Raw genomic sequence first — 20,555 nt, 5'->3', positions numbered from 1 at the left:
TGTCAGGATAGATATTTTCATTCAGCTGCTAAGGTGATGCAGAAAACAGTTCCACAAATATGTGGTTGTTAGAGATCTTCCAAGTTCCAAAATATTGGGAACCATGGGTTTAAGGGAAGCAAAAATCCAAATGTTTTCTCCATATGACTGTAGTGCAGCCAAGCTTTGTGCTGGTCACTAGCCTGATAATGAGGTATGGGGAATAAACTGGAATAATCTCTACTGTAGCAGCAAGGATGGGTTAGGAAATCTCTCCTAGAAAAGATCTTTTATGACCAAGTTAACCTTAACCAATCATACAAGGGACAATAGCATGCTGTTATTAAAATGTAATAATTTTCTTTCTATATTGGAAAGAGAGAGAGAGAGAGAGAGAGAGAGAGAGAGAGAGAGAGAGAGAGAGAGAGAGAGAGAGAGAGAGAAAGCTAAAATATTCCAAGAATTGAAGAGAAGTTGAAATCCCAAGTAGGGAGGACTAGGGTGGTAATTCATAGAGGCAATGTTAGAGCAATGGCAAGCCTCAGGAGTTTTTGAGGGTAAGTATTTTCCCAAGATTTCCCTTCCCAATCCCATATGAAAATTCTTGGAAGAAAATTAATGAAGAACCCCAGTCTCCCTTCTTCTCTATATGGCAAATTGGGATAAGCCATTCTTTTTTCAGGCCACAGAACTTTTGAAGTTACAATTTGTGTGAGGAGACAAGTTGATTTTTCAAAGGTTCTTTCCTGAATTGAATGAATATTTATCGTTCCCTTACTTTATCACATCTTTTCCTAGTCTCCTACTTAGCTTCTTTATATTATACCTCTTTTTCTGTTTTTATCCTCATCTTTTCTGTTCTTCAACTTTTTTTGCCCTTCACTCTCTTTTCATTTCCTCCACTATTTTGGGTGAGGGAGGATGTTAAGAAAGTCTGTCTCCTTCTCCACGTCTCTGTCTCTGTTACTGTGGCTCTGTCTCTATGTCTTTCTTTCTCTTTCTCCCAACCCTCTGCCTCTCTCCTTTCCTCCCTCCCTCACTGCCTCTCTTTCTCTGTAATATCTGAGGACTTAGGGAGAAGAGAGTAATGTTTTCAATTATTTTTATTTCAGTTTGAAATGTCACAGGTTCTTCATGTACCCAAAAGAATACTAAGACCTCAATATAGATTGCACACCTGGAATTTAGGTAAAATTATGCCAGGGCCCTATCGCATATTGAGTTGGAAGTTTTTTGTTCCTCTCCAATTTTTTCTGTAAATTCAAAGGGACTGAAATTTTATTATTACATCTAGTTTTGAGTTTTTTCTTCCACTGTGCTCTTACTGGCCTCTTTTTCCTGCCACTCTTCTCTTCTTTCCTTTGTTCCATGCCAGTTCAGAATTAGAAACTCAGTCACATTTCTTTGATTTTTACAATAAATGTCCTTCCATATTAGTTTTTTGTGTTTGGGGAAATGGAGGAGGTTTATTTTACAGCATCGCCCATGTTATTTTTCTTCTCCCCTCCCTACGAAGTCTTATTCCATTCTTATCCAGAAAATTTGGATTTACTCAATTTTTAAGTTTTACTTTTCTAATCCAGATCATCCTGATTTCTCACCTTTTATAACCAATTGACCATTAAGTCATTGTGTTAAATATATTATTGCTCCTTTTCTGAGGAATTCTGTCCAATTATTAAAATAATATTTTACCCTGATAAAATAATTGTTGTGGGAATACCTTTTTGCTTGGAAATTCTGCAAAGCAGTCTTAGGAGATACTGAGGGATTGGGGAGAATGGGGAGGCTCAGCCAGATCAGGTTCACTTTGATCTCCTTGCATATATTATTTCTTGATCTTTTGGGATAAAAACAAAATTCATTCCTAAAATAACATTTAGAAACTGCTGCTTTAACAGATGAAACTAGTTAGTCCCAAAAGATAGTACCGACTGAAGACATACAAATATGTTCCAAAAGAAGGCCCAGAAAGAACATCAAGGATGTCAGATCTGCAGTATTAATTTGAAAATGATTCAAGGCATATTAGGAAGATAATCACACCCTTTGGTGAAATCATCAGTGGCTAAATTCCTGGTAAAATGAACTCTCAAACATGATGACATTTCTGCCAAAGGAACCTTTCTGTTTATACAGACTTTGTATCACTACTGTGTCATGATTATATGGCTCAAGAAGGCTTGCAAAAGGGGCATTTAAAGATATACTGTACTTTAGAACTGTAACTCTTATTTCCCTACCTTTATTTTCCTGTATATGAGTGATGAACAATTTGGCTTTGAGTTTAGGATAATTTTAGTATTTAATGTCCTAAAATCTTTCCATGCTTACCCAATTCCTCTCATCTTCACTGTGCCTGACAATGTGAGATTAGATTCCAGCTGTCTCTCAGATGGATTGATTTGATATATGCTGCTGTTACTTAAGAAAAATAAAATCTATGAATTATTCATTTATTCTTTTGATGTACTGTTATGATTAATTAAAAATAACTGGTGGATTTTCTGGGAAATATATGGCATTTTGGCTTTTCTTCAAAACTGAGGTAATTTAAGTACATATTATTTCACATATGTACTATTATCTCTTTGAAAGTACGGGTTGTGTTTGAATCATCTTTGTGTCCTCTGTATGGGAAGGTTGTAGGAAGGTTGTAGGTATGCAAAAACACTTTGTTGAATTGAGTTTTACTAAAGTGGAGCATGGTCCCATATGGTATTTCATGTTTTTTTAAAAGATGTCTTGTTGAAAATAAATTGAGATTGTTAGGGAGAAAAGACAGAAGAAACTGGCAATATTATAAATTCATAATGTGTTATGTATTATTTTTGAAATGTTTTCTATACCATCTAATTGATTGTGTCTATATGTTAGTATTTTAGGTTTAATAAAAGGCATTTCTATTTTATTTGCACAGTATTTGATTCTTGTATGATCTAACATGTAGAGTCTAGGATTCAAAAAGTCTTTTCTTGGTTTTGCTGCTATATCTTTATTCAAAAGAGCCTCTTTATGGGTGATGGCCAAAGACATACAACATTCACTTAGTCTCTGGTAGTAAGTTTAGACATTCCCCTTTTTAAATTTAATTAATTCATTATTAATTAGTTTATTGCAGTACTGCGGATCAAATCAAGGGCTTCACCCATGCCAGGCAAGTACTCTTACTACTTACCCACATCGCACCCTAGATACTACCCTTTTTACTTATATTCATTGCGTTTAAGATCTAATATAGTATAGGTATGAGTTTTTTACAAGGCATAAAGTGTTGAAGAGGAAGCAATTTGACCAACAAATAACCTTATTTCTGTGTACTCGAAACAGCTTTCAAACATTACCCCATCTGGCTCACATCCATCCATTCTAGAGTCTCTAACACATCTTCACTTCCTACTTCCTTTATTATCATATGCCAGATCAGGTTAGAAATTTCCCTGGACTCACCTTCCCATCGAAGGAACTGGCAACTCTGTCTTCCCCCTTAGCTCCTTCTCCAGCTTGGGATAAGCAATATCACAAGCCCAGGCCTTTTTTTTTTTTTGTACCAGTAATTGAACTCAGGGATGTTTAAACACTGAATCATGTCCCCAGCCCCTTTTATATTTTATTTTGGGATGGTCTCACTGAGTTACCTAGGACCTTGCTAAGTTACTGAGGCTGGCTCACAATCCTCCTGCCTCAGCCTCACAAATTGAGGGATTACAGGTGTGTGCCACAGTGTCTGGCAAGCGTAGGACTCTTGAGCATCATAGATGTATCTCTTTATAGTTAGTGTTAAATTTTTTCTTTTGGTTTTACCTCCTACCTTTTTCTTTGTTTTACTTCTATACAGAGACCTGAATTCCTTTTATCTTATGTCCTGCTTGTTCCTGGCATCCTTTCAATCCAGTTACTCTAGTTAACATGCAACACTACTTGTTTACTTCTCTAAATAGTTCCATATAAATCACAGAATTGTGAGAAGGTCACATTTGAACAGAAGACTAGCCAAGAAGATGTAGACAATGGGAAAAGCATTTCTTCCCAGTAGGTGAACTCAGATCTAAAAATCTGGATTTATGTAACAAATAAATCAAGGGAAGTTTTTTTTTTTTTTTTTTTTTTTTTTTTTTTTTACTTTACAGAAGGATTCACAATGGGGTTCCTTTAAATAGATGGTTCCTTTAGTGCAGATTACAATGGTGTTTTATTACAAAAAACATCCAAGAGAAAGTTTGTAAAAAATAGGCAATTATTATGATACCTGCTAAATTTTGTAGATTTCTTTATTCCTTGAAATTTAAAAATTAAAAATACATTCAGAGTTATCATATATGGCATGATAATATAATAATCCTAAGGGGAAAATATGATGTTTAGCTTGATTTATGTTTCTTCCCATGAAGCACCTACAGCAGAAGACCTATGTTGTATTTAAAGTGTAGATTCTTCATGGAAAAAGCCCAAGAACCTATTCTAACAAACTTTTCAAGATGATTCTAATTCATGATAAATTTTTTTAAGACCCATATGGCTAGCTTTTTCCCTACTTGAATCTGTATAAGAAATATACAATTGAAAGCATTATAATGGTCTCATATATACCATTTTAATTTCTTTGATATCTGGTTCTATGTGATAGGTGAACAGGCATTGTGCAATGTGTCTGCTTTAAGTTTTGTCTTGTATTTTTTGACAATATATTTCTTAAGTAGTCTGGTATTGAGGGATGCTCTGTCCTTCATAGGTCCATATATTTTCCTTATTCTCTTTAATCAATAAAATGTCAGTCACTCTTTGAATACTGATCTTTGTATCTGATGTAGTACTGATCTAGTCATCACATCAATCTTGTAATAGATAAGCATAGTGGGAATGAGATGGATTCAACTGAAATACCACTAGGAGGTAATGAATATGAAGTGTAATATGAAGTGACTCTCTGATCCCAACATAAAAATGACAGCAAAAGACCACAGAGTGAACACACATATTATAATCATTACATAGGTCAATTAAGACAATATTAAAGGCCCCCAGAAACCCACTTCGCTCCTCATATTTATTATCCCCACTTGCTCCCCTCAAAGTTAAAAACTATCCTGATTTCTAACCCCATAGATTATATTTGCCTGTTTTGACTTTTATAAAATTTGTATCATTCAGTTCATATACTTTCAATATGGATTATTTCTTTCAGCATTTTGTTGATAATAATAATTTTTATTCTGGATACATACATTTTGTTGGTTATATGTGGCAAAACCCATTTCTGTAGTTTGTATTTTCACTTTCTTAGTAATATTTCTTTTTGCACAAAATTATTAATGTTAATTAATTCCCATTCATCATATTTCCCTTCAAGTTAGAAATATTTCCCTACCCCAAGTACTTGAAGATGCATCTCTATATTTTCTGGAGGCTTTGATATTTTGTCTTTCATGTGAGATTCATACTGAGTCTTGAAATGATTTTTGTGCATGATGTGAGGTATCACGTTTCATTTTCCCCCATGGCTTTATTGAGAAAAAATTGAAGTACAATAAAATGCACATATTTGAAGTATACAATTTGATCAGTTTTAACATGTATGTAAACCAATATAATCAATATAAAAAGCATTTCATTTACTTTTTTAAAAAATTTGAAATCATGAAATCTATGTTTCCTGCATGATTTGTTACATTAGAAATCAATCACCTTGGGTTGGGGTTGTGGCTCAGTGGTAGAGCCATTGCCTAGAATGTGTGAGACACTGGGTTCTTTCCTTAGCACCACATAAAATGAATATAATAAAGGTATTGTGTCCATCTACAACTAAAAATATATATAAAAAAGAAATCAATCACCTTAAGATATATGGAACCCCACCCCCACATGTCCACTATTTCAAAATTAAGTGGCATATTTATAAATATCTCAGAGGTCAAGGAAGAAAGCACAAGAAAAGTAAATAAAGATTGCTTTGAATTAAGTGATATTAAAACCTTAAAATATCAGAATCTCTGGGATGAAACAGTACTTAGATGAAAATTTATAACTTAAAGTACTAGTATCAGAATGAAGCTAGAATAACAATCACATCATTTTCAAATTATGTAGTAGGAAGGAAAAAATAAGAGTAGAAGCAGAAATATATGAACTAGAGAAGAAATAATACAGCTAAAATTTGATAAAAATCAAACAACCCTAATGAAAGCAAAAAAATAAGAGCACAAAAATTAATATCAATGGAAAGTAAGCTATCAAAATAACCCTACAATTGCTAAAAATACATTAAGGTAATATTACAGTTGTATGCCAACATATGTGATAGCTTAAATAACATGTGCTGTTGAGAAGAAAGTGTATTCAGTCATTGATGAATGAAATATTCGATATATATCTGTTAAGTCTAAATTATCACTTGTATTTTTTACTTCTATAGCTTCTTTATTTAGTTTTTGTTTGAATGATCTAACCAGTGGTGACAGGGGCATGTAAAAGTTACCCAATATTATTGTGTTGTGGTCTATTTGATTCTTGAAATTGAGAAAGGTTTGTTGATGCTCCATTGTTTGGGGCATAAATATTTACCATTGTTATGTCTTGTTGATATATAATTCCCTTAAGCAGTATGAAATGACCTTATTTGTCCTATCTGATTAACTTCAGCTTAAAGTCCACTTTATCTGATATGAGAATAGAAATCACTGCTTGCTTATGTGATCCATGTGAGTGATGTTTTTTCCCATCCTTTTACTATCAGTCTGTGGACGTCTTTGCCTATGAGGTGAGTCTTCTGGAGGCTGCATATTATTGGGTCTTGCTTTTTAATCCAATCTACCAGTCTGTATCTTTTGATTGATGAGTTTAGACCATTAATGTTCAGGGTCATTATTGAGATTTGATTTGTATTTTCAGTCATTTTGATTTATTTTTGGTTTCAACTTAGACTTTGTTTCTCTTTAATGGACTATTCCTTTAGTGTAGGTTCCTCTCTTTGCTGGTTTTCACTTTTTTTAAAATTTCATCTTCATGTTGAGAATGTTCTGTAGTGCAGGCTTTCTAGTTGCAAATTCTTTTAACTTTTGTTTAACATGGGAAGTTTTTTATTTCATCTTCAAATCTGAAATTAAATTTTGCTGCATATAGGGTTCTTGGTTGGCATCCATTTTTTTTCAGAACTTGGTATATGTTTTTCCAGGACCTCCTAGCTTTGAGGGTCTGGGTTTAGAAATCAGCTGTGATCCAAATTGGTTTCCCCCTATATGTAATCTGATATTTTTCTCTTGCAGCCTTTAAAATTCTATCCTTATTCTGTACATTAGGCATTTTCATTATAATGTGCTTAGGTGTGGGTGTGTTTTAATTTTGTTCATTTGGGGTCTTGTAAGCCATTCGTATTTGATTTTCCATTTCATCAGATATTATTTCATTGAAAAGATTGTGCATATTTTTGGTTTGTATCTCCATGCCTTCATCTATCACAATAAATCTTAAATTTGGTCTTTTCATGGTATCCCATAGTTCTTGGAAGTTCTGTTCTTGGTTTCTTAACATCTTCTCTCTGTGGTCAACTCTATTTTCAAGATTATATATTTTATCTTCATTGCCTGAGATTCTGTCTTCCAAGTGGTCTAGTCTATTGAGTTTTTAATTTGGTTTATTGTTTCCTTCATTTTGAGGATTTCTGCTTGTTCTTTTTTTCAGATTCTCTGCCTCTTTATTGAAGTGATCTTTCACTTCCTGTATTTTCTCTCTGATTTTATTTCTTATACTATCCATTACTTCACAGATCAGTTTAACTATGTACTTTCTAAACTCCTTCTCTGACATTTATTCCACTGTTTTTTGATGGATTCTGTTATTAAAGTATCTTGGTTTGTTTGGGGTGGTTTGTCTCCTTGCTTTTTCATGTTGTTTGTGTGTCTACCCATCTAACAGTGTGGATCTGATGCAGTAGAGTTTCTACCCTGTGAACTTAGAGTGTCTCTGAATGTTTCCAGTACCTCACTGTTTAGGGGGAGACAAATAATGACAACCAATGTAAACAATATACAGCATTAAACCAAATATTTCCTACTATGATGTCTACAATGTTAATTATGGCAATAAACAGAAATAATATGATCAGCTATTGCCTACAATAAAAACAGCAAGAGTGTAAAAGCATTTATAATTTCAAATGATGGACAAGGAGAGAATAGAAGTGATATAGGATTTGATGATTATGAGGGAGAGGAGAGAAGAAGAAGGAAAATATGAAAGAAAGTGAAAAAGAATAGAGATTCATTGTTAGTTGAAGAAAAGGGAGAATCAAGGGAAACAGGTAGGGGAAAAATGTATATATAAAGTAAAAACTTTAAAAAAATTAAAAATAAAATAAAAGAATACAAAACAAAAGTAAAATATACTAACCAAACATCCTAGTTCACAAAAAACTAATCCAAGAAAAAAACCAACCTCAAAAATGCAAGAAATGAGAAAAATATGAATATGTATAAATGTCCATGTACATTAAGGTCAAAATTTAACAGAGAAAAAGAATTAAAAAAAAGATCTCGAGGAAAATTTAAAGAATTCTTTCTATTGGCCTTCAAAAGCTTCTCAGTTTCCATTCTCAGCAGTTTCAGGTGACATCTTCTGGAGTGTGATGCTCCAACCTCTGGATTACTGGAGTGAGAGAGGAATTCCTGGAGGCAGAATTTCAGCTTAGGTGGGCTCAGGCTCTTCAAAGAATGCTAATTGGTGTGGAGATTTAAAATCAGCAAACCTCCAGTGCCCAATACTTGCTGGTCCATGCTGGAAGACTGTACCCTTGGAATCTCCTCTGGGTTCCACTTCTGTGGTGGGGGACCCAATTCTTAATCTCCGATGTCACCTTCAGCCCTCACATTTCCTGGTCTCAGGTTCACTCTCCAATCTCTCCCACCCCACTCTTCCAAGTTTCTGCCCAGATGCATTTCTCTCGGCAGGCCCTGCAAGCAGTCAGATTGGAGGGGGAGGGGTAGAGCTAGGTGGGTTGCCATGACCAGTTGTTCCCTGTGTAAACCTCTCTCCACATTTGATTTTCTCCTGGTCACTTAAGCACACTCTATGTCGTACAGTGTTTGTTTACTGGGCCTGTATTTTGGGCCAAACTCAGATTTGCCAGGAATTTGCACCCTGAGCTTCTGGCCCTGCATAGCAGTTGCAAAATTGTTCTTTCTTTAGTCTACAATATGCTGCCTGAAGAGATGAATTCTTTCCCCATACATGGATATTGTGCAGCACTTCTTTCAGGTTTGCCAGGCAATGTCCTTGGTCTCTTAATGCTATGTACCCAGATATGCCTTGGACCTCCACAAAATGTGGGTTCCTGTAATTCCCTTATCCCTCCACTATGCACACAGAGGGATCACTGTGGCTGGTGCTTCTGGCCCAGCCAGAGCATTGCCTGTGCCACTGGGGATTTCTTCCTTATTTTATTATATCCAACCTTCTGAGTCCCCAATCTGCTATGAATGTCCAGTTTCAAATTCCAATAAAGTCCTCCTGCTTTTTTTTTCTTGTTGACCCACCTTGCTGAGAAGGTGCCAGTCTGATTTCTTGGTTTCACTTCATGGAGCAGCCAGAAAAGCAACCACCTCTATTCCACCATCTTGAAAACCCTCTCATGTTTCATTTTTTCCCTATGAATATGCCAGTGACCTGGAACTTCATTTTCCTTTGCTGTCTGGTGTTATATTTGTCATTAATAAAGAATGCACATATGCTTTGGTCTGTATCTGTATTTCATGTTGTGTTCCATTGATCTTTTTGTCAATACTTAATACAAGTACCACAGTGTTTTAAGTCTAGTGATTTATAATAAGTAGTGGTTAACTAGTAGTGTTAGCACTCTAACACTGTTCTTTTTCAAGATCTCTGTGACCATTCCTGGCCTTTTCAATTTCCATTTCAATGTTGGAATTATGCTGTTAATTTCCACCCAAAGAACATTTAACCAAGTAATTTTTTATTTGCTCTTTTTAGATATACATGACAGTATTTTGGCACATTATACATTCATAAAGTATAATTTATTCTAGTTAGGATCCTATTCTTGTGGTTGTAGAATTGTAATAAATCAGTAGCCAGATCAATGTGAGAGAATCACTATCTTTAAAATACCTAATTTCCCATTGCATGAGCTTATTTTATCTATTTATTTGTTTTCTTTAATCACTACCAATAATGTTTCATAGTTCTTTTGATTAGAGCATATGTTTCCTTGGGTTCATTCCTAGGTATTTAGTTTTTCCTTTTTCTTCCTCCCCCTTTTCCTCCATAGGTTTTATTGGGAATGATACTTAAAGCAGTTTGTATCTTATTATTTATTGATAGGATACAGAAATACAGTTGATCTTGTATGTTGAGCTTACATTCAGTCATGTTGCTAAGTTCATTATTAATCACCATAGTTTACTTTTAAATTCCTTTATTTTATGTATATATATATATACATATATATATAAATATATATATACATATATATAAATATATATGTATATATATAAATATATATATATTTCTGAGATGTGAAACTATCAAGAGGTTTATTTCTTCCTTTCTAGTCCTTAAACCATAAGTTATCCAGTGAGTTGAGTACAATGCTGAATATGAGAGTGATGGGGGATATTCTTATCTTATTTCTGATTTCAGAGAAAACATTTTCAGTATTTCACCTTAAAATATTATTTGCCATAAGGAACTAGGTAGATGTACTTTTTAGAATAACAATGTTCCTTTTATAAGTTTGCATGAACAATAATTTGGTGCTTAATTTTATCAAATGCTTTATCTGCCTAATTTGAGATGATCTTATATTTTATTCTTGATTCTGTTCATTTAATGAATCCCAATGTTAAGCCAAATTTGCATTCCTATAATAAATGTAACTTGTGCTTTTATGGGTTATTCTTTTGTTATAGGATTCAGTTTAAGATTTTGTTCAATGATTATACATCTGAATTAATGAGTAAGGTTGGATTGTGTGTTTCTTTTTCTGTAATGTCATTGTCAACTTTTGTTATCAAACTCATGGTTGCCCCCAGAAACCTTGGGGAATTGTTTCTTCTTATTCTTTAGAAGAGCTTATGTAATATTGGAATTATTTCCCCCTTAAATGTTTGAATAATCATCAAAGCCATCTGGATCTACAAAGTTTTAAATTATTGCTTTTGTTTTTAATGGATAGAAAATAATTCAGATATTACCTTTCTTCTGAGTCATTTTTTAAGATTTTTTTGGAATTTTTCCATTCCATATTCTCTTCTAATTTAATGGCAAAAAGTTGTTCATTATATTCTTTTATTTCTTTTAAAGGTCTGAAATATCAGTGGTGGAATCAACTTTTCCACTCCTGGCAGTATTTTTTATCTGTTTCTGTCTTGTGATAAGGCTTACTAATTTTATTACACTTAAAAACCAACTGATACCTTCTAAGTATGTTTTCTATTCTTGTTCCTGTCTTTACCATTTTATTCTTACAGTTTCTTCTGGTTTACTTTTTCTTTTAATATATTCAGATATATGCTTAGATAATAGGGTTTCAGGCTCATTTTCTACTAGATGCACTACAAATAACTTATTTCTCTCTGAGCTTCAGTATATCCCACTCTTTGTCTCTATATGCTTTGGCCAGATCTGTGTATTACCTAGTTTTATATCTTTCAGTTTGATAATCATTTTATTCATGTGGTCCTATTGGCTTTTAACCCTACAGATTGAGTTCTTATTTTGAGAAATTATATATTTTAATTCTAGAAATCTGTATTATTTTAGAATTTCCAATTCCCTAACATGGTTCTCTAATTGTTTAAATTCATAAGCCTATAAATCAGAGATATTTTATTTCTCTGATATCTCTTATAACTCTGTTTCAGTTTTCTTTTTTTAGCCATTTGAAAATTGTTGTTCAGAATGACTGGTCATTTTGAATTGAATATCACACTTCACATAGAAGTATTTGCAAAGATAGTCAAAACTCTGAATGATATTACCTTCATCCACAGGGGATTTTTGTTTGCTTCTGGTGTGCAATTAGGCTAGGGGAAGAGTACTTCAAAGAAAGTTAAAGTTGGGTTTCAGCAATCTGAAACTTTATCTGTTTCTGGTTCACCTTCATTGCTAGGGTGGAGCCATTTGAAGATGTCAATTGAACATCTGCAATATTTAACAGGAGCCCTTGGCAGGACTTAAATTCCAATTTTTGTTACCTCCAGCCCCGTGAGATTACTGAACATTTTTCTGAGCTTCTAAGCCTCAAACTGTCACTTTTTATTTCAAAATTGGCAATTGCCTTTAAGGAAAAAGCAGCTCTAAATGCCAGGCTTACTTGTCTTGACATCCCTTTTCTTTCAGATCTTGACCCTGCATGTTCTCTTTGGTGTCTCTTGAGTTTCATCAAATACATTTTGCTTTCTTTCCTTTTGCACCCCTTATTCTAATAGCTCTCAGTGGACAACTTAATGACACAACATAGTCAGTCTTTAGTGATAGTGGGTCAAATTATTGGGCCATACACTGTGATAATCTAATTCAGCTGGTTTGACATTCTATATAACAATCTACATTTTAAAAAGAGAGTCAAGGTGAGTTATGATCTACTGGTCCACAGGATACCCATGCAGGGAACCTTGAAAAACCTCTCTAATCCATGCATATATAATGAACCGTAAACTAAAATAGAATATGCTCCTGAAGTTTCTATCTAGCCTAGAGTCTCTGGGAATTCAGCAAGCAAGCCTCATAAATCTGTGATTCCTTTGACTTAAAATAAAGAGTGTTGAGCATGTTCAAACTTCAGGTCAACAATTTTTCTCTAGTTATATGGCAGTTCTTCAGTCACAGTGCCTTCAACCATCTCTAGCACCCCAGTATTGAAATCTTCTCATATTCTGCTCCATACTCATAGTAATAAGAGAGAACACATTTTTTTTTCAGATAAGAGAAAGCAGGGTAGGGAGACTTTTTACAGTGGAGATTACATTTGAGCTGAGCCTTGAAGCATGTGTGGAATTTCTATTGATATTAAGAAAAACAACATTCAAAAGGAGCTAACAGTAGGAACAATGTAGGTCAATGGTTCTCAAACTTTATTTTGCATCAGAATCACTCAGAGAATGTTTGGAACATGCAAACAACATGATTACATTCTCAGAGAGTCTCAATTAATCTGTGGTGAGTTCCAGTAATGTATCTATGTCATTGTCTCACACAATGACTCTGATGAAAAGAAAAGAACAACTATCCTCTATGAAATAGGAAAAGTGATGCAGGAGGTATCACAATACCAGACCTTCAAATATACTACAGAGCAATAGTAACAAAAATGGCATGGTATTGGCACCAAAATAGACAGAAAGACCAATGGTACAGAGTAGACTGCACAGAGATGAACCCACATGAATACAGTTACCTCATACTAGACAAAGGAGCCAAAAATATACAATGGAGAAAAGATAGCCTGTTCAACAAATGGTGCTGGGAAAACTGGAAATCCATATACAGTAAAATGAAATTAAATCTCTATCTCTCACCCTGCACAAAACTCAACTCAAAATGCATCAAGGACTCAGGAATTAGACCAGAGACTCTGTACCTAATAGAAGACAAAGTAGGCCTCAATCTTCCTCTTGTTGCCTTAGGATCAGAATTCTTCAACAAGACTCCCAAAGCACAAGAAATCAAAGCAAATATCAACAAATAGGATGGACTCAAACTAAAAAAGCTTTTTCTCAGCAAAGGATACAATCAATAATGTGAAAAGAGAGCCTACAGAGTGGGAGAAAATCTTTTCCACACGCACTTCAGATAGAGCACTTATCTCCGAAATTCATAAAGAACTTACAAAACTTTACACCAAAAATACAAAGAACCCAATCAATAAATGGGTCAAGGAACTGGACAGACACTTTACAGACAAAGACACACAGGCAATTAATAAATATATGAAAAGTGTTCAACAACTCTAGTAATTAGAGAAATGCAAATTAAAACAACTCAAAGATTTCATCTTACTCCAATTAGAATGGCTATTATCAAGAACACAGACAATAATAGATGTTGGCATGGATGTGGGGAAAAAGGCACACTTTTACATTGCTGATGGAGTTGCAAATTGGTGTAGCCACTCTGGAAAGCAGTGTGGAGAATTCTCATAAAACTTGGAATGGATCCACCTTTGGACCCAGTTATCCCACTCCTCAGTTTATACCTGAAGGACTTAAAATCATCATACTACAGTAACACAGCTACATCAATGTTCACAGAAGCTCAATTCACAATAACTAGATTGTGGAACCAACCTAGATGTCCTTCAACAGATGAATGGATAAAGAAACCATGGTATATACACACAATGGAATATTATTCAGCCATAAAGAAGAAGAATATTATGGAATTTGCGAATAAATGGATGGAATTGGAGAATATCATGCTAAGTGAAATAAGCCAATCCCAAAAAACCAAAGGTGAAATGTTTTCCCTGATAAGTGCATAATGATAGATAATGGGTGTGGCAGTGTGGGGAGTGAGAGAAGAATGGGGGAACTTTAGATTTTGTAGAAGGAAATGAGAGGGAGAGGGGTATAAAAAACGGTGGAATGAGACAGACATCATTACCCAATGTACACATATGATTACACAAATGGTATGAATCTACATCATATACAACCCTAGAAATGAAATGGTGTACCCCATTTGTGTACAATGAATCAAAATGCAGTCTGTAAAATGTTTAAAAAATAGAAAATTAAAATACTGTTTTTTTATTTTATAATTACATAACTTTAATGATCTAATGCAATGAAAAAAGTGGTTTGTAGAAGGGAAGTGATTTATGACATTTGGGAGAATAAATGAAGTAGAATGGTAAAGGATAAAAGCTTGATTTCATGAAAGCTAAGTGTTTTCTACCCATTAAATGATGAAGCTGTTAATGTCATGGGAAACACATCCCTTAAGTTTTCTTCCACTCTCCTTTCTAAGAAAGTATGAATCATGAAATTATACAATACAATTCACCTTACTCTAGAAGCCTTTATATGACCTGTTCCTTGCCGGTGTTTCCTATCATATTATTTCTGTTTTATTCTTCTAGGAATGTAAATAAGATTCTCCATCTTCTTTGTTAAAAACCCTCCAAAGGCTTCCCATTAGAATTAAATTCAAATTCTTTTTTTCTCTTACAGAGTTCTATCATATTTTCTGACCTCAGGCACTTTTTTAGTCTCATCTGTTATCACTTTGTTTCCAGTTCCCATACTTTAGCCACACTACTTTTCTTTCTGTTCTTCTAAGATTTCATGGCCTTTGAACTTGCCGTGTTCCTTGTCTGCTGTGGTTCTTACCATGATCCTAACCTCTCTGTGACAGGTTCCTTTACGTCATTAAAATCTCTAGGTCAAATGTCATTACCTCAAAGAAATCATTCCTTACCATACTATAGAATTTTTCAATTACCTTTGTCTCAGTTACCCTTTCCTATTACCCTGCTAAAAAAATTCACTTCTTATTGTTCACATAACCTAAAATTATGTTTTTCTTGGTTATTTTCTTCTCTAATACAATGGAAATTCCCTGCATGCTGGGGCCTTATTTTTATTGTTGAAGTTCCAAGGCCTAAAATGTGATTAACACATACTATCAATATATATTTGCTAAAATAAATGAATGAATTTACTAGGCACACCAAAGTCTCCTCCTAGCTTCATTTCTTCATATTTCTCCATCTGTCAAAATTCCCTGAAATTTTTTCTCTCAGAGAGACATTTTCCTAAAGTAGTACCATTGTCTCAGAAACTTTTTAAATTTTCTAAATTTTTTTTCTAATTAGTTGTACATGACAGTAGAATGCATTTATACAGTTTGATAAATCATATATAAATGGAGTATAATTTCTCATTTTTCTGGTTGTACATATTGCAGTATCACATGGGTCATGCATTCTTAGTTTTTAAAATGGGTTGTTGAATATACTCCTGAGAATAGTAGTGCCTGGGCTTTCATTAGCCTGTGTACCTCAGGTCAGGTTCTGAGGGAATAAGATTTTGTGTTGGAAGAAGATAGGAGGTAGCTCAGAGGGAACATTCTCAAGAAAGGCCTTTTCTAGGGAAGATGGGCCTAGTTGGGATACCATAAGAGCCAATCCAGATATTTTATGCACTGAAAGAATAAAAGGAAAAGTTTTAATATAATTTGTGTGGACCTCCAACTTGGCTAGGTGCCAAAGCTGGAATGAAAGAACCCTTTCTCTATCTTTCAGTTTGTAAGCAGTTTTCATTTCACATCAAGGCTCAGCACCTGCCCTCCCTTCAGAAAACTGTCCTTTCAAATTCCTGGGACTTATTTGTCATTTTCTTACATGCCACAACCAGTTGTGTCTGTTGTTGCATTGTCCCGTTGACATAACATAATCTACCATGACAGATGCTACTATAGTATCTTAGTGACTTGTAAATAGGAGACGACAGAGAGTTGGATTCTGGAGAAGTGTGATGGCACATGCCTTTGCTGACAGAATCTTAATGACCAGATGTGATTCCAACCCTCATTTGTGGGCTGATACTTTAGTGGATGGATTTAGGCTTTTAATGGGGATAGCAGGTTTAGCAACACAGACTGAGAAGCCACTGTGAGCTGAAGGTATTAGTGGGACCTGTGAACCAAACCCTCAAGATATTTACCAAAATACTAATAATAGTAGCTAATATTTACATGTCACTTCTTCTGTGCCAGGCATCATTTATCAGCATTTCACATATGTTAGTTTATTTCATCTTTACAATCTTGTGATGCAGGCAAGGCTAGTGTGATAGAGGCACATAGGAAACTGAGGAACAGGGAAGGGTAGGAGAATTGTCCAAAGGCAAAAAGGAGTTTTAGGACACATACTGAACTCAAGTCTGTCTACCCAATCTGGGCTCTTTTTTAAAAAAAATTTAGTTGTCTTTGAACCTTCATTTTATTTATTTATATATATGCGGTGCTGAGAATCGAACCCAGTGCCTCACACATGCCAGGCAAGTGATTTACCATCAAGCTACAACCCCAGCCACAAATATGGGCTCTTAATAATGATTATCCCATACTATTATGGTGACATTGGAGATAACTGAGTTATAGTAGTAGTAGTAGTAGTAGTAGTAGTAGTAATAACTGTAATAACTACCACCATTCTGTGCTCTGAGCTGTGCTAAGTATGAATATTATCTTGGAATCCTCGCAATAGTTCTATGAAATAAATAGCATTATAACTGTGTTATAGATAGGGAATGTGAGGCTGAGAGAGTATATATACTGTTTTGCTCAAGTCTTATAGCTAGGAAGTAGTATAGTATGGACATGAACTCAGGCATCTCCAAACATGGTTCCTCAAAACATCAAATTCTTATACCACAGGGCCATGCTTCAGGGAGTTCACAAGACCAGTATGTAAAGATTCTGTTTGTCTTACAATGAAGCTCTTGGAGAAGGCTGGAGAAATCAGTAATTCACTCTTGCTGTTTTGTAGATGTGGAGTCTCAGAGCATACACACTGGGCATTGCATTCCACCCATCTACATGATTAGTCAAAAGTAACAACAGTCTAACACCTGGGCTCTGTAGGAGAAAGCCCTAGAAGAAGACAATAAGGCAGGTCTTTTTTTCTCCTTTATACAATTGCAATGTGCTCTTTGTTGTTCTTCCTATGCTAAGATAATTTTACCTGCCTAGTGTCCCTAAATGTTACTTTTGAATTGGTTTACTTACTGTAGAGACAGAGCAAACTGATGCCTCCTATTTAATCTGGTCCCTGCTGTGATTTTTAAAACAGCTGGCCAAGATTAGAGTCTCAGGTTGTGGTCAGAGTTTAGTATCTCAGTCATGTCTAAAGTTAAGGTCTGAAGAAGTGGTGAGAATAAGACCAAACTCATTGACTCATGGGGATCATACCCTTATTTTAATTGTACTGCCCTTTAACTAGCCAGTTCCTGGCAAGGCAGCAGGGACTTCAATTTTCTGGTCTTAGTGCCATTTGCAATGCAGTTCAAACTGCTCAATACAGTTTTTTCTGCTCCCACCTGCTGCCATATATTTGAGTTCCCTGCTACTTCTATCCCCTTGTGAAGTGTGCAGTGAAATGAACCTGTTTTATTTCCCTCAAACACAGCAGTCACCAACTCCCTGTTGGTACAAAGAGACAAGGCAAGTGTAGGGGATCTCAGCCACCATCCTACTGGGATATGACCTTTATAAATTTTTTGACCCTGATCATCACCCTAGTAACATCTGAAGAAGTCTTATCAAAGTTTGAGGTCCCCCTTCCCCACCCACAATGCAGAAATATTGCCCAATCTATCAGGGGAGGGACTCAGCTCAGTAGGAAGCCTCTCTTTGCATGCCCCCTGCCTCTGTTTCTAATGACTTTCCTTTGACATTAGGAAAGCTGCAGTTTGCTGTCAGTGGACCCCTTAACCCACTGTGGATGGGCTGAGAAAGGCATGCTGCCTTGGTTTTATAAAGTAGCATCAGTGTCTACTTGCTTTTGCTACAACATTAAGGTCAGAGATTTTACAGAAAAAACACAGTCTTTTAAGACTTAAAAAGACATCAAATTTCCTTCATGATAGTTTCTGCCACTCTAGTGCATAATACCTCAGACCTGGAATATTGATGGCAGAAGGAAATGCCTTGTGAAACAGGCAATCCCAGGAAGACTGGTGATGGAGATGACAAGTCTGCCCTTATAGGAAATGTACCAAGGTGAACTATAATTTGCAGAAAAACAGTATTCTCCCCACTTGGTGTTTTCATCCTGCTGTGTAACCTACATCCCAAACCGTATGTAGGGTTTTGTGTCTAGGTCAGTGAGTTTTAAGTAATGGACAAGTGTGTTGCTCTGTGTGTGGAGGGGAGATGGGGGTCTAGGGGGAGAGGTGCGAGGACCAAAGTATATCAAATTAAGGCAGGACATGTGTGATTTAGAAAACAAAATTATTTAATATTATAACAAAAGTGATATTTGATAAATTTCTCTTGCCTGATGGAAACAGTAGCGCTCACACTAGCTTCCTTATATGAGTGATTCTGAAATGGCTGAGTGGCAAGCTTCCATAAGAAGATTTTTCACAACCAAGGATAAAGGTATGATTTATCAAAAGAGGATAGGAGTTAAAAACAGATTGAGAACTCTGCCTTATTATTTTGCTTTCCTTGCTTATACGTTTTCCCTCTGTCTGATAGTACTTTTAGTGTGCCCTGGTCTTCCACAGGAGAATGAGGGCAGAGTACCTTGTCTGACAGTGCCTTGCCCTCTTTAAGAGTTCAGCTCAAGGTTTATTCACTCATAAGGTATTTATTTCTCCCCACTGTCTCTTCACTACCTCCTTGTTTTGACTTTGATTGCTTCAGTCTTGTTTACTGTTCATGTTAGTTGTTGAATTTTGTTACCATGCACTTGTTGATTTTAGGTTACTTTTCTGTGTCTCCTGTGCCTACTTGCCTCCTCCTTTCTCTTTATTGAGGGTAATTTTTTTTCTCTTAACCTCTTTAAGGGTCTCCCTCTTGTTCTTTTCTTTTTGGCTTTATCACTTTTTTGTCTTTGATAAACTAGATTTCTAGTTACTCCAGTTACTGTAGGGGATAGGACAGAGGATGATGATCTTTCACTTCTCTCTAGTCCCTATTCAATCCTTTGCCTTCCCAAACAAAAGATCTCTTAGTCAAAGGGCAATCTGGGACTGGTATGCCAAATATAGTCCTGCTTTTGTCAATAAAGCTGTTAAAAATATTTGCTCTTTGGCTTTTTACAGAAATGTTCGTTGCCTCCCTTCAAGAGCAATGTTGCTTTAGCAGGTCAGTGTTAAAATGCAAATGTCCATAACCTTTCACCAAAGACCCCTATTCAGTTTATCTGGAGTGTATGCACTACTTTACAGTTTCAACAAGTAGTTCTTGTGATCAGGCAGATTTGGAAAATGATGAAAGTGTACACATTGCACAGAAAAAGACTCTGAATCTAGAGCTTTCCATCTGACTATATAGGCTTATAAACTCTATATTAGACACAAATATAATCTTTTATTTGCCTCTTTGTTCACAATCAGGAAACAGTACATCGTACCCATATTACTTTGTCTTTTATCTGAGAACTGCTGTTGTGATTTATGACCTGGCTTTTCAAAGTGTGGTCTGCAGATCAGACATCAGCCATATAGACATTATTGGTGGAGCCCATTAGAAATGCTGAGTTTCAGGCCCCAATGTGTACCTAGTGAATCAAAATTTGTACTTTAACAAGATCCCCAGGTGGTTTGCATATTTTCTGATGTTTTAAAAACATGGTTCTTGGGGGATTAAAAACACTCTGGTCCCATTCCTGTGTGTCCTTGGGTATGGAATACAGTGTGCATTGGTAAGGTGAGCATATGCTTTCAATTGAAATGGTGTTCTGCTAAAATGCTTTATCTTTTGCCTATTAGCAATGTGACTTTAGCCATGGTGGTTCTCTTCTCAGTATTGTTACCTCTTTTGTAATAGGAAGAGGATAACACCTGCCTCCCACATACATGAAATATTGTGAGATAATATGTATAAAATGTCTG

This window comes from Sciurus carolinensis, chromosome X (genome assembly GCF_902686445.1).
Source record: "Sciurus carolinensis chromosome X, mSciCar1.2, whole genome shotgun sequence".
Lineage (NCBI taxonomy): Eukaryota > Metazoa > Chordata > Mammalia > Rodentia > Sciuridae > Sciurus > Sciurus carolinensis.
The sequence above is the reverse complement of the archived record's forward strand: the minus strand, read 5'-3'. Positions refer to the sequence as shown.